Source organism: Anomalospiza imberbis, chromosome 8, assembly GCF_031753505.1.
Source record: "Anomalospiza imberbis isolate Cuckoo-Finch-1a 21T00152 chromosome 8, ASM3175350v1, whole genome shotgun sequence".
Taxonomy (NCBI): domain Eukaryota; kingdom Metazoa; phylum Chordata; class Aves; order Passeriformes; family Viduidae; genus Anomalospiza; species Anomalospiza imberbis.
Genome location: NC_089688.1, coordinates 17,095,259 through 17,110,265, shown reverse-complemented (window position 1 = coordinate 17,110,265; position 15,007 = coordinate 17,095,259). Strand labels below are relative to the sequence as shown.

The 15,007-nt window shown below is 41.4% G+C and overlaps 1 protein-coding gene across 8 annotated transcripts in view; it reads left to right on the top strand.

The window, feature by feature from the left end:
- MARCHF8 (membrane associated ring-CH-type finger 8) overlaps positions 1 to 15,007 on the top strand; it is an 88,752-nt gene that overhangs the window by 6,344 nt on the left and 67,401 nt on the right. The window contains exon 2 of one of the 8 annotated variants that reach the window (XM_068197516.1): positions 12,842 to 12,911. The exons of the other annotated variants lie outside the window; for them this stretch is intronic. The gene's annotated coding sequence lies outside the window, so the exon portion shown is untranslated. The remainder of the gene's footprint in view (positions 1 to 12,841; positions 12,912 to 15,007) is intronic. 8 annotated transcript variants of the gene reach the window in all.

Sequence of the window (15,007 nt, the reverse complement as noted above, 5' to 3'; positions counted from 1 at the left end):
TAGCTTTAAAAAGAAGAGGAAGTTCTGTTGCAGCTAAAAAGATTTTTTTTTTTTGTGAGAGACAGGAAATCTGAGTCTTTTTTCCTGCTTCTGGCCTGTTTTCCAGTTTCAGTTACTTCACCTATGCACACCTTAGTTTCCTGTAACTCAGCTTTCATCTGTATCATGATATTTGTAAGATTCTTTTCATTTTTGTTTAATTTTTTTAACCTGTTCTCTAAGGGAAAGTGGGCTTATGCAATCACACTGCCAGTACCTTCTGAACCTGTTAGCTAAATGCCACATAATTGCTGGAACTTTAGATGTTGCAGAAAGAATGGAATATAAATTGCAGTGTCACAGCTGAGAACTGCAGCCTCACCCTGTGCCAAAGCCCATGGAGATGGCATTTTTTAAACATAAGCTGGGCCACGTGGATGAGTGGCCCCTATGAAACCTACAACCACAGGATACCAAATGCAGGATCTCAGACTGTGCTAATCCTTCTGCTGTGGAATGGCCTTCTTCCACTGTGAGGCCTTCTGAAGGCTTGGGAGAAATTTAAAGTATTGTTACCAAATTAGATCTGGCATGATGCAGCAGACTCTTCACAAAATTAATGAATGGTAACATAAGGGGGTGGAGGGAGGAGAGATACCCTTGCAAAATTACATGATTCTTGTCAGGTTGGCTTGATCTTGGGAATTAGCAAAAAATAGTAGCATGTTTAATTAAAATATTGAAGGGAGTTTTAACTTTGCTCTTGGCATAATAAAGCAGAAGCCAATAAAAGCAAGATCAGATTGCAGCCTTCTAAACACATTGGTGTTCTTATGCAGTGTTTTCCTATTGAAGCTTTGAAAGATCTTGCTTTGGGGCATGAAAACTGTATATTGCCTCTTAGCAGTTCCTTTGTGTGAGGCATGTATGTTGTTTCTGTGATTATTTTGACATTGATGTTCAGCTATTTTGCACCCTTCATCTTAGGGTCAGACCTGACAGGGGAGGATAACTCATACTGAGACCGCTTAAGTTGAGTATTTCTGATGTTGCAGAAATTCTCACCAATCATCCCAAATTTGCAAGGCTTGAAAGGTCTCTGTATTGTTCTGTGTGAGCTGCTGCATGCTTTGGCAGGGTATGAAAAAGAGTCCTGCTCTAGTACACCTGCAGAGCTCTGCAGTTCCTGAGACCTTTTAGAGATGAATATCTTTTTATGTGCCATTCTGGAAGTATAGAAAAAGTGCCCTGTGATGTTTTCCAGGCAAATAATGGAGAACTTGGAACGCTAGTGTAATTTCCAAGTGGCAAGAAGTTCAAAATTATTATTCTCTGACCTTTCCTAATCCATCTGATTACTTTCTTAAATGAAATATGTGGCTTTGCTTCTAGTGAGGCAGTATGCAAGTGATATATTAGAAGTGCAGCTTCAAAGCAGCAGGAGATGGCTCTGCCAGAGCCCTGTGCCTTGTACTAGGTCTACCTAAGTGCTCCTTGCATTTTACCCCTGCTCAGTAGGGCTGCATTTGAGATGCTGCCAGTGAAGTGTGGAAGCATCTCCTCTATATATCTACATACCAAATGCAGTAGGGTAAGTCTGACATATGCTTTGCAGTCTTTTGGTGGTGTTTTTCTCCCCAGGATCTCCCATGGTGAGTGTTTGGTGTTTTGGGGACCCCGAAGCACTTGTATCTGCCCCAGACCTAGGCTTTTATTTACTGGTGGTGTTGGTATCAGCTTTTCCAACCACAAGGCAAGGATCCCAGCTCAGTTGCAGCTGAACATGTGTGATTCAAGATACAATTTCTCACTCACTTTCCTTTGTTAGTGATACCCTGGCAAGCATAGCATCATGTGGTCCAGCAGCCTGAGAGCAAAGAACTCAGGATCAGTTCCTTATATAGAGGGGGAATTAGATCCCTCATGCATTTTATTCTTGGCTGTGATCTTTCATTGTGTCTTGTTAGATATTTGTTATGATTGTTTGCTTTCTCTGTCTACTTGAGCTCTACTTGTCAGCTTGGACACGTGTTCAGTCTGTCTCATCCATCTTTGCTTACTGGGAAGTTTTTTAGTTGGCATATTCTCACTGTGCAGAACTCTAGGTGTTTTGCAGAGACTTGGTAGGGCTGTGATGCCCTGCAGGCATTGTGCTGGTTGGCTGTTTGTCAGCTGCCTTTCAAGTCCTCATTAGCTGCTGTATTAAGGCTCTCTGCTCTGTAAGACCTGCATGGGTTTGGCTTAGCCTGTTTTTACTGTCTATGCCTCATGCAGGAGTTGTGCGTGGAGGCTGCAGGGATGGTTCTGCTTCAGGGTAGATGCTCTGCTCAAGGAAGGTATGTTTTCCAGTTGCATCCTGATGCTGTGGTGTTATCTCCCTTTCCACATGACACTACAAAGCATACACTTATCCCTTGTCACACAGTTTGCATTGCTGCTTCTATGAATGAGGGAAGAGAAACTCAGAGAGCTGATGATCCAATCTCGGAGTGATTGCCTTTGAGCTATATCCTGTGTGGCTCATGGGCAGTCTTTGTGGTTGATGTAATCTAACTAATGCATATGAGAGACATCTGAGCCAGGAATTGGGAATTTAATAAGATGATGAAACTGTTGGGTTTCAAGTCTGAAAGTAATTCTTGTCAGCAGAGGATGGGAGTGGAAAGCAACTTGACTGTACACGGTGCATCCCAGCAAGGTCAGTTACGTGGACATACTGCAGCACAGGCCTGCTTTTCTGAGATGCTGTTTATTCCCTGTGTTCAGCGACCCCTCTGAGTCAAGGACAGTTGGCAAGTTTCTGAGCCAAGCCTTTCTTCTGGGGGCCTCTCTTTCTTCCTTTATTGTAAAGTGCCAAAAAAAAGAAGAAAATCACTAGCAGGCTAAGTCATGCTTTAACTTGGTGAGCAATAAAGCAGCATGTTACACTGTCTCTGGGCCTTCTATGACCCCTTCTAGAAAAGATGCCATTCCAGCATGACAGCTAGCAGAGGGATGGGTTACTCCAGCTTGCAAATGCCTTCACCGCTGGTGTGTGAAGATGGCTCTGTCTTTCCAGATTTCTTCTTCTCCCCTTGCCATTCTTTCTAGGCTTTGAGTGAGAAACTTGAAGATGTTAAGTACTTTCTTGGGTGTATGATAGCTGCTTCATCTTTGCTGACATGATGGCTTTTGAAGAGATACTAAATGTTGTATTGGAAATTCGTGTGTAAAATATGGTCTTAGACAAAGCAGTAACTAATCTGCAACTCAGTGCAGCTCAATCAGACAATTGCTAAAAATAATCTACCTTCTAATTCCACTGATGATCTGTAATTAGAGAAGTCTTCTAATTCATAACCTGCATGTAGGACAAGATCGAAGACTGAAGTGGTTTTGCCAGTCTGGAAAGAATCAGTGTTTGGGGAGGTAATTTTATGGGCAGACCAGGTGTTCTGACACTGATGGTAGTAACTTTGCTCTGCATTTATGCGGAACTTTTGCCCCAGCTAAATGCTGTAGGGTGCAGTTTTTCCATCAATGTCTTCTTTTTTAGGCAGAGAAGATGCCCTCCTTGGTGGGCATCTGCTTCCTAGAGATTTTATTTTTCCTTTAAAAAAACCCTCTACCCCAAAAAACCCAATCCATGAGCACAGAAAGAACATTATATGTGCATTACATTATTGTTTCCTGCTTGAAGATGTTAGATTGAGCATTTTTAAGACAGCTGTGTGGCTTTGCTGCAGAAGCAGCATAGAAGGAAGAGGGAGCCTTTTCAGCTGAGGTATTTTGCATTTCCTGAGATTGGGGTCTGAATACTTTTTAACCACTTGTTGATTTCATTTCTTAAGTTCGATTACTTCTGTTGACTGTAATGAGGCAGTGAGAGATCAGCTGGCCTTGCTGAGATGTGAAACTTGCCAGGCACAAGGTCACTTGTGACGCAGAGGGGACCATGCCTGTTCCTGGGCACAGCGCTGCTTCCTGTAGGGCCCAGAGACTGAAGGGAATGATTGGGTCCTATAAGAGGAAAGCAGCAGTGTTTTGGTCACTTGTGGGTTCCTGTACCTCAGAAATAGCAGACGACATCTTTAGTCTTTATATACCTTGAGAACATCTTGATGTGCTGTAAAGCTCATGTGTGGGAGCCTGTGCTAAAGATGGTACTATCTAGAACTGAACAAGCCAACTGTCTGAAGTGAGCAGGAAGCAGGAGATTTTTGTCTTGACTTTCTAACATCTGTTGCATTGGGAATAGGAGGTAGTTTTCTTTTTTTCAACTGAGAAAGAAAAAACAAACTTGCATTTGCCATTTAAAATGATTAATAGAGAAATATGTCGTTATCTCTCCATTAGCCTGATTCGATAGATGTTCATATTATTTGTCTGTAGTTATTTTTTGTCTGCTCTTTGGGAGAGCAAATGTCTGTGTATATTATTGTAATTGTAGCTACTTAGAGAAGGAAACCAGATAGTCAGCTGGTATGGGTACTGGAAAACATGGAGGAGAGTAGGGTGGAGTTGTGTGGGTTTTCCTCTCTGCAGCGAAGGGTGCTGTTGATGTAAAAATTCAACAGGTTCAATGCTTGCCTCTTTCTCCAGCAGTAGATTTTCCACAAGGACTAATGATATTTTAGCTTGATAAATAACTTTTTTTTCTTCTAGCTTTCAATTTCAACAGATACCTAATAAAAATTACTGTTTCTTCCAGCTTTTGTCATCTTGAATGTTTCAGGTTTTGTAGTGCTCATGTGCACCAGAGTTGCATCGGTCTTGTTTAGCACACTTGGCTCATCTCACTGGCTCCTGTTTAAACTAATTTAAAGCAAATACCATCTGCCTGGGGAAATGACAGAAAAGCCACTTCTAAATGTGAGATTGGGTTGAAGAATGTGACATGTCAACTGGCATGAGTGATGTGGCCATGCTCCTGAATTTTATTTCCCTGTTTGGAGAACTTCATATAGCAGCTTCTTTTACTGCCTTGTAGATATGCAATGGCATCCCAGTATCCATTCCATTGTATTGCTTCAGCTGTCACCAGGTTCCTTCAAAACCACCTTTTGTCCCACAGAATTTTGCTATCTGATGGCTTGGGCTTCCCCTCACCCTTACTAGACACTTGGAAATTGCTTTGAAACACATGCTGAAGCGAAAACTGGTAATCATTTAAGAGTAGGTCAGAAGGGCACTGCAGTTCAGCCTCTTCTCCAGCAGTAAGAAACAGACCTGTGCAGTTCTAAGTGTTTCTCATTAATAAGCACCATTTTTCTATACCTGGGTATTTCACTCTATCTCAGTAGCTTTCTGCAGCTGGCTGTGTTTGGCTGGCAGTGAGCAGCTAGTGGATGATAGCTGGACTTTACTGCTGTAATTCTGGTGATAGAAAGCTGGGATGGGTTTGCTTTAATAGGATTCTATACAGAGTGAGAGTGCAAGTGCATAGGAATGGATTGGTGGAGTTCTGTGCTGTTTCTCCAAATTTCTCATAAAATCCCTAAACTTCTAAATACTTTTAGAAATGAAGGGACTAATACTGGGTGGGACAGAAAGGGTCAGTACTTGATTGCTGAATTGAGAACAAGGACAATGGGTGAAGATGCAACTGCTGGACACTGTTTCCTTGTCTGTGTAAGAAGGCAGTGATTTAAAAGAATCCACAGTCACGTATTCATCTCATGATTGCATCCAGTGGCTATTTTAGGTACAGTGGGGATGAATGGCCCTTTTTAGACTGTGGTAAGAAATGCCTTGTCTGTGGGTTTCAGTAATGCCAGTCCCTTCTTTTCGGGTGGCACAGAGCACTGTTGTGGGAGAAGGATGGTCAGAACCAGCACACACGTGCCAGCACGCTCGTGTGAAATAACACCCTCATGAAGGGAAACTGTGCGGGTGCTGCGCTGCTGCCAGCGCGTGTCAGTGTCAGCTCTGGCACAGGGACCTGGGGTGTGACTGTTTGTCAGCCATGTGGAATCAGTTGCCTGGCCTTTAGACTACACCAGGGACGCTTAAAATACGATAGACACGTGCAGCCTTTTTAACCACCCAGCAAATCCCATGATAAGGTTGCAGCTGGAAGAGGTTATTTTGTTCTGGCACTGGAAGGGATTTAGTTCTGTTCACAGACCCAGACTCTGTCTGTGGGCTTTATACAGCTTTACTTTTTAATGATAATGTCATGACACAGAGGTTCTTAAACTATAGGCATAGTTTTCATGTTGAAGTCTATGAGAAATACCATGTTTGTTTGCCGAGCAACTTTCTCAAATCAAGATTTGGCAATTTTTGGTGACAATGCAGGTATGAAACTGGGAGAGTGACTCAGATGTGTAGTGCTGTTATTGCTTGTCTTACTGTAGCACTTCAGTCTGTGCTCTTGGTTGTGCCAGGTACTGTACATTGCCATGGTAAGGAACAATACCACCCCACAAAAGCTATCTGTGTGGCTGGAACAGCCTGGAAGTACTGTTATCTTTCCATTGCACAGAAGTGGCTAAACCAAAGAACTCAAATTATTTGCCTTCTTGAACCACAGCCAGTGAGCACACCTCTGTGTTGGTGATACTGGAAATAAAGATGAGCAGCAATGTCAGTGAGGCCGTGCACTCTACTCACCCAGCACGTTGTTCTGCCTGGAGGACGAGTTCTCATGCAGGTCACAGTATTGGTCCTTCCCACATTGCCTTTTCCACAGGGGATTCTTGAACACAGCAAAAGTACAGAGAAGGTATCAGAATGGATAAAGATAGAAATATGAAGCCTTAAGGAAGCATACTGTGCCTGAGTATTTTCCCCATTAAAAAGTTCTCACTGAAGTCTGTAATAACTCATGGTATTTCCCTGTATTTAACATGTATTTAGAATTTTTTAATTTGGGGGATTGCAAATGACTTCCGGTAGTGAGTTTGCTATCAGAAGTCAGGTTACCTCAAAATGTGAGAATTTATGGTTGAAATCAAACTCATCTGTGTCATGCAAGTTAGCAGAAGAATTAGGTACAAGACGTTTAGTACATTGCTCTTTTTACTCTGCATTTGAACTTCTGCAGACTCTGGTTTTAGGCTCTTCAGTTGCTTTGGACAAGTCCTAAAGAATGTTGTTTATAGGTGTTTCTTCAGAGTTTAAAGGCTTGTCATAGTGATCCAGAAATCTAGATTTTTATTAAAGCTTCCACAGCAAAAACATGTTGTAACTTAAACCTATAAATAAAGAGTTACCTGACACTTAACTCATAAATCATTCTAAAGAAATACGTTCTTATGTGCATGGCTTTGGAAGTTTCTTACTCACCCAAAGACAAAAGGAGTGATTTCACATTTCTTCAAAACACAGAATCATATAATCAATAGTATATTCTTTTTACTCTGCCTTAAGAGGAGTGTTTTGCCTGGTAGCAGTTAAACAATAATGAAGAATGTTGATTAGGTACCTGTGTTTGTAAATGGCTTTTACAACTGTTTGTCTCTGATGTAATGGAAAATAAGTGATGTAGCACAGAATTTTCCTAAAAATGCATTGTTGTTATCACTGTACAATATAGAATGTGAGCAGTGTCCTCACTGAACAATGGTGAGATTGTTCTGTTTCATCACTGTCTTACATTGTAAATATTTATACTGGTTGAGAAACCCAGGCTTTTGTTGTCTTCATTGTAAGTGTATGCATTTTTTAATAATCTTTACCAATTTTGAAGATGAAAATGCAGAGCAGTTTTTCCTTGGATTTCAGAAATGATTTAGAGTTTTATGAACACCAAAAGGATTGTAATAGAGAATGAGAAAGGATCATAAATTATCTATAGGTGTTATATTGTATCACCTGTATGGATTTGTGTACTAGACTAGAAATTTACCTGCAAGTAATTGGTGCAAATTTCTCTCTCTGGTCTATACATGTATTAGTACGTCTCTTCTTCCATTGGATTACAATCTTCATTACATTTTCTTTAAAAAAATATCAATTGTCACATGGAGCACTTTGCCAAATCACAATGATCATGTGGGCTTTTTTCCCAATAGATTTGCAGTTATTCTGGAGGTCTGGGGTGTTTCCTTGTCCTTGATATCACTTGCTGTCTTTCTGAGGCATGTCATAGTTTTGTGGGTTTTGTGTTTGCGCATGAGTAGGGGTGAGGGGAGTGTTTTTTGTATTCAGTGGCTGTACTGTGGACCCTTCTGTGCTGATTGCAGGATGACCTGCACTTGCAGTCGACCAGCTGCAGCAGTCTTGGTGGACCAGTCCCAAACCTGTGTTCACACTGTGATGGAATCCATGTAGGTTACTGCTGTGCATTACTTTTGGACGTGCAGTGAAGAAGGAAAGACAGCTTTTCTCAGAAACTGTAGGAATGGGCATAATACTGTGGCATGTTCTTCTCTGACAATGAATATTATAATGAAGCAAATCTTCATGCATATCTTTAGAAAAATTTAAAGTTACGTGATTAAGACACAATTTTTGATCTGCAGGGTGGCTTCAGTGCCAAACTGGAGAGAAGAATGCCTCTTCTGGAGAGGGGCATTAATTTCTCAGGAAACCAGTCTCTACTCATGCTGGGAGTTGATGGGATCATGGCTAAAAGTGATAAGGCAAGCCCCAAACAGGCTGTAATGTAATGTCCTCCTTGCAGCAAAGCTGTAAAGACTCACAGCTTGCTGTGAGTGTGATTCATGTGCTTGCTCTGTTCAGAAGCAAGATGTCTTTAATGTGAAGGGGTGAGGAGAAATGGTGATTATTGAGGCAAGAGAGCGAATGACACCCACATATGCAAATAGATTTGGGAATTCAGTGGAGCAGATAGAGGAATTTGCTGGCTGAGAAAACAGGAGCCCTGGCTGTTACTTCTCCCTGGTCTCCACCATTAGGACTTTGCAATGTAGAGAATCAAACTCTTGCTTTATTTATTTTTCTTTTTGCTTGTTGTAGTTTGAGACTGTCCCAGGGATTATTGCTGATGTTATTATGGACTGTTTCATAAAAAAATATACAAAGGGAGTTTCTTGAAAATGTCTGTGAACCAGCAGACTGCTGATGCTAAAGAAGTTTTGCATCTGTAGCAGGAGCTTGCTGCCCCAGGTGTGTGTGGAGCACCTGGTGCTTTGTTTTTTCCACAGAACATCAGGAATGATCAGCGATGCTTCTGATGCAGGTAAATTGCTATTAGTAGTAGGGGCAGACAAAAGTAATTTCTTTGTTTCTCAGGGGACTATAATGACTGTACTGTTGTGTTATTGTAAGAGAGAGAAGTGACATTTGTTTTCCTGAATGCTAACCAAGCTAGTTCATAATTGCATTTAGCAGCTGACTTGATTTGAAGGGAACAGTTTTTAGGGAACTTGTTTTTCAGAGGTCCAGATCCTGCTCAGCTTCCATTGAAATCATGGGAAGGGGTTGCTAAGAGCTCTGGTACTGTTATTTACTGAGACTGTAGTTTAACGGCTTTCTTGTCTAGTTGTATTATATTTGTAAAAATAACTCTATTCTTGTTTAGAGAGGAGTTAGCCAGAGCTGGCAGATACCTCTGTTTCTCTGTGGGTTATGTGTAGTCTACACCTGTATATTCCTGTATATTGAGAAGCTTTCAAATGGAAGATGGGGAACTTGCAGAAGAAACTCTTGTCCCCTTTCTAAGTCTTTCTCTTGATTTCAACTATTCCAATAACATGATGCAAAAATATATTTGAACTTAAAGTCTTGAAGCTCTTTCGTTTTGGGACACTAGCCAGTGGATGAAAGGAGGAACTGAGATAATAAAGGGAGAAGTTACAGCTAAGCTAGTAAACAGTGCAAGATATATGGGCAGACTCAGATCTGTAAATAGCAATAATCCAGAATTATATCTGCCTGGTCTGAATACAAGGGTTCTTTTCAGGGTTGGTACAACATTAGCAGAGAAATGTGAAAGGTACTGCAGGAGAGGAAGTGTTAGTTCCTCTCCCTTAAGCTCTTTTGATTAGATTTGTTTGTCAAGTTAACCAATGCATGTGAAGTGCATGAGGCTTGATAACATCTCCGAAATACTGCTGTTAACAAAGTACTGATTAAGCTCGGTAAACTAAAATGAAACGCAGATGCAGGATCCTCTTTTTGAAAATGCACATCTGTCATCTCTAGAAGAGGATTACGTAAGATACATTAGTAGGGGAAGAGTCCAAACAAGCTCAAAACGAAATAAATAAAAGCTTCAAACTGGAGCCAACACAAGCTGATAGGATTGGAAATATTTGCAAATATGGAAAATGTAGTGTACAGAAAGTAGACATAAGCTATATCCATCTGAAATGTCAAAGTAGCTGGGAAAAGTTAAGATGCACACAGGAACTTACTAAAGTCACTGGATGGGGGCTTTTGATACCTTCAGAACAATGACAAAAACACAAAACCAAAGGAATTTTTTTAATGGAGCTTTGAGATTTCACATCAAGACCTCCAGCAGAAAAACAGATTCCAAATCTGCATTAGTAGATTGTTTCAAGTCTTATTATGAGCAAGTAAGCCAGCTCATGTAGATGTTACACCATCTAGCAGCAGATTTCTTCAGGGAGTTTCCATTCCTTCCTGGGTTGGTCAGGCTTTGTGCTGCATAGATGGGAAGTTTCAGAAGACCAGATTGCATGGCAGTAATCCACAAAGACTCAGAGCAGAATTTTCAGCCTGCATCTGGAAGGTGCTCTGCAGTCTACAGATTGATTTATCCCATGGAAGGATTGTCACAGCAGTGGATGGTACTTCAGTGTCTGCATTATGTGGACATCAATGATCTGTTGCTTTATTTTTAACCTGTCCACCCTGCAACAGATTGTCAGAGCACTGACATAGGTGATGCTGCTCACCATCACTACTGTGGGCTAGGGCAGTTGAAGCGAAGTTAAGAAACCTTGGGGCAGACCAAAACAACTCACAGGTGAAATTCTTTCCAATTCCCTTCTGTTAGTGACTATCATCTTCCTTCTGCCACAGGTCCCAGGGCATATGTTTCATGCATATAAAGACATACTATTTTAATCCAGAATACCTATTGTACTTTAAGCAGGAAAGCAACTGACATATTTGACTGGTATATTTTTTTCTCTTTCAGAGTAATACAAAGCATTTGTACACACTTACATGCATCCTCGGGATGCATTTCTTTTGGTGAGGCCTGTGTACATCTGCAGCCAGTGCCACTACAGCCCCAGAGCTTCTGTTGAAGTTTTCCAGCATACCTTGTGTAGCAAGGGAATATGGTGGACTTTCTGAAGTATATAAGTGACCTAAGAGAATCTGCTGTTCAGATAGCATGTTTATAGACTCTGGTAGGTACCAAACCACAGACAGGAAATAATGATTTGTGCTTACTTGCCCCATTCCAGCTGTGAATCTTTGGCAAAGAGTAGTTTAGCCTTTATTTTGGAACATGTAATGGGCAGAGGGCTGCAGTCGGTGGCAGGTGAGGAAGAACTTCCATCTGCATTCTTCCAGTGGCACTTGACACTAACAATCCAACAAGTTACAGATCATTTGGTTCACCTCACATTCTTGCTGTCACTTGGGAAACTGAGGTCTTGACAGGGTGGACAATTAAAGCGGGAATTCCAAGTGGTTTCCACCTACTTCTGTTATACTGAGGTTTCCTGTTACTGTTGTTGTCCCTTCTCATTGTTGAGGGATACATCTGGTGCAGGTAGTTCAGTTCGCAAGATGCAGATTGAATTCTGGGAGGGAGCCTGAGACAAGAGGCCATGAATTGCCAACCTCTTGGACAGCAAAGGGCAAGAAGATGAAAAGTGCCAGTGAGATGGGTGAATGGACACTGGGAGACACAGCACAGGAGCAGGGGACTCAGGACGAAGAGTGAGATGTGTGTGCTGGTAGACTGTGATGGGATAAAAGCCCTGGGGGTATTCTTTTGGAGGCACCAGTTCAGGCTGTTTGTGTTACTGCGCTGTGAATAAATGGTTTTGTGGAACAAGACATCTGAGATGCTGCCATGTGAAACTTGGGGACTAACCAGTAAGGAAACCTCGTCTGACTGTGTGAGTGGGGTGTGCAGAGAGTCAAGCAGGGGTCTCATGGGCCCACAGGAGCCTTCTGCTTTGAAGGGGCTTCAGTCCCAGCAGTGAAAGTCTCTGATGTTGGGAGTGCAACTGCCAGAGTCACGTGAATGCTCAGACTGGAAGGTTTCCTTAACACCAAGTACTTCCTGCTGATAACCCAGAAGAACCTAATTTTCTGCTTCTGTCAGATGTATTGTTCAAGGGAATGCCCCAGCCACCAGGCCCAAGTCATGTGCATGCTTTTCCTTCCTCTGATACTTTTCAATTACCTTGAGAGACTCCATCCTGTTTTCTCTGAATCTGACTGATTTTGCCACAACTCTGTGGTTCTAGCAATGTAAGGAGGACTTGGTGGTATGGTTCCAGATGTCTGCAGGCATTTTTAGTTACTGTTTTGCCTATCCTGCAGAAAGTGAAACTTGAGTGGGTGAAATCTTAGCTTCACTGAGATAAGATCATCTGGGGGCTCTGCAGCCAGGATTTTGACCTCTTTTGAAATGGCATTTGTTTCTGAATACTCTCTGCAATGGAAGTATGACTGGAGTCCATCTTTTAGGAACCAGTGTGGCTATAGATAAGAGTAACAACTGAGCTTCAAGCTGTCCTCTGTCTTGGCATTCCCATGTGGCCCAGCCAACTTTGCAGGAAGTTATGAACCAAATAAAACACAGTGAAGGAGGAAGCTGAGCCTCCTGGGCAAGTGTACTCTGCTGTTGGATGGAGATGCTGTAGTAATGAGGAATTATCATTTTGTGTGAGGTGTGGCCAAAACATCTAACTGGAATCCTGAACAGAAGGGACTATCTAGGAGCAGTCTCATTGCCTTAGCACTTCTTCCTTTTTGGCAGGCCCCCGATTTGATGTGCTTCAAGTTTGGATCCCACTTTGCAGGTGCCTAACTCCTCACCTTTGAATCAGGTAGGATATGGAATTAATTTAGCTGTGAAATATCCTGTGGAACTTGTCTTAACTTGCTTTGAGTGGCACTGTTTTTCTGGCTTGCTTGTCTGTTTGTACTCAGTACTGCAGATGGTCTGTTCATTCATGTAACTTTATCCTTTAATTAGCACTGTGGAGTTAAAGTACTTTAGGTTGATACAGACAGAATTTGACTTGTGTGCATTATTAGGGACCCAGCAGATTGGGGATGCGACAGGATGGCATCTGGGTTTAGTTTACAGCTTTCTCTAAGCCACCCTTGAACAAAGGCAGGCTTTATTAGTGTCTGCCAGGCTTCTTTACCAGAGGAGGGCTGTTTCACATCATCTTTGAATACACAGTTGGATTATATCTGCTGTTTGAGCTCTTTCAAAGAATTCTAACACATGCTGTCCTTGAAATACCTACAAAAAGAACTGGTTTGACTTGTTTGCCGTCATCAGAGAGGGTTAACTGTGTTTTCCAATAGTTTTCATTTTTCTCTTTATAGTCATGACGTGTCCTTGCCTGCAAGCCCGGAACCCTTTTCAAGGGGAGACACTGAGCAAAACTCCTTCACTTTTGCTCTGTTATCACTGGCAGTAGTACAGAACATATTACCTGGCATATTTTCATTGAAACTTGATGTTCTCTGGATTTCCTTCCTCTGTGTTTTCTTGGGAAAATACCTTCCTTTCCTGCCTTGTTGATTGTGGTTTGATAATCCCATCTCAGCCCATGTTTATATTCCCTCTGGCTTGGCTCTTTTAGAGGATATAACTAAGCAGGTGTGGGGAGGATCTGAGGAGGTTCTGTATTTTCTCTTTGTGCTGGGATTCAATAATGCTGGTAGATCTCGTGTTTCCATTTGTCCTGCAGTAAGGAAATGTCCTTGTTGCTAGTTTATGCACACTGATATATTTTACTTTTAAAGTAAGTGATGCCTGAAAGTTATGGAGGCGTTGCCTTTAAAGCTCTCCTGCGTGCTTTATGATGCTCTGTCTTGGCCTCCATGGGAGTAATACAAATCCTGCCCACGTGTCAGTAAAGCTCTTGAACTTGGCTGAGCGCTCAAACGGGCAAACAGCATCATGCAGCAGATGGAGTGTGTGATTGGCATGCAGCAGGCCTTGCTTACATTTTTGGTTTTGTTCATGATTTTCTCTGCAACCTTTGCTAATTCTTTACCCCTCAGTGAAAAGGATAGGGACCTGTCATTGTCCATATAAAGTGCCTTGGAACTTAATTTTTTTTTCCTATTGTTTAATCAAAACCAATCAAAATAGTTGATCCTGTTTTCATTTTACACAACTGCAGTATTCCTGTGGAGTCTAGTGGAAATAAGCAAAGCTCTTTAGGTTTTTGATTCCATGAAATATGCTGAATGTTCTGGTTCTATCTTTAAAGCTTCCAATTAAATGTTAAATAAAAAATGTGTGCAGTATAAATTAAGGGTATACACTAAGTGCTAAGCTATACTACTTCCAAATTATTAAACAACATAATACATAGGGCATTTATCTAGTCTCTGTTTTCTGCTTTTTCAGATTCAAAACCAGACAAAAAGTTGGTATGTTATGGAAACAGAAGAACAGTGCGTCATTCAGTTGCCCTGTTTAATATAGTCCCTGCTGTGTTAATTCCTTTCTTTAAACACAATTGATAGTGTCTCAGTTATGGCAAGTTACATTCCAAATAAATGCTCCATGATATTACATGTTTCAAAAAGCGTTTTATTTATTGTAACTTCGCTAATCTAATAAAAGGTACAGTTAATTATGCCTGCCTTTCAGATTAGCTTTGCCAATTATGGTTAATTTAGGTCTATCACTATGTTTCCTATGTGTAATGCTTCCTTGTTACATTAGTAGTAGAAGGAAGAAGTGTGTGTAGTCCATCCAGTGAATTCACAATCCCTAATGAGGGATTTTGATTGTATTAATCCCTAATAGTCTTAGGAAAGGAACAGCTCATGTGATACATCTTTCAACTGGTACAGGTTTATATGAATGATAAGAGCCAATTACAGGCTATAGTCTGTTTTTAGCCAAAGCTGCAGTGTTCATTTTTTTGTAGGATGACTCCTGAGGCAATTT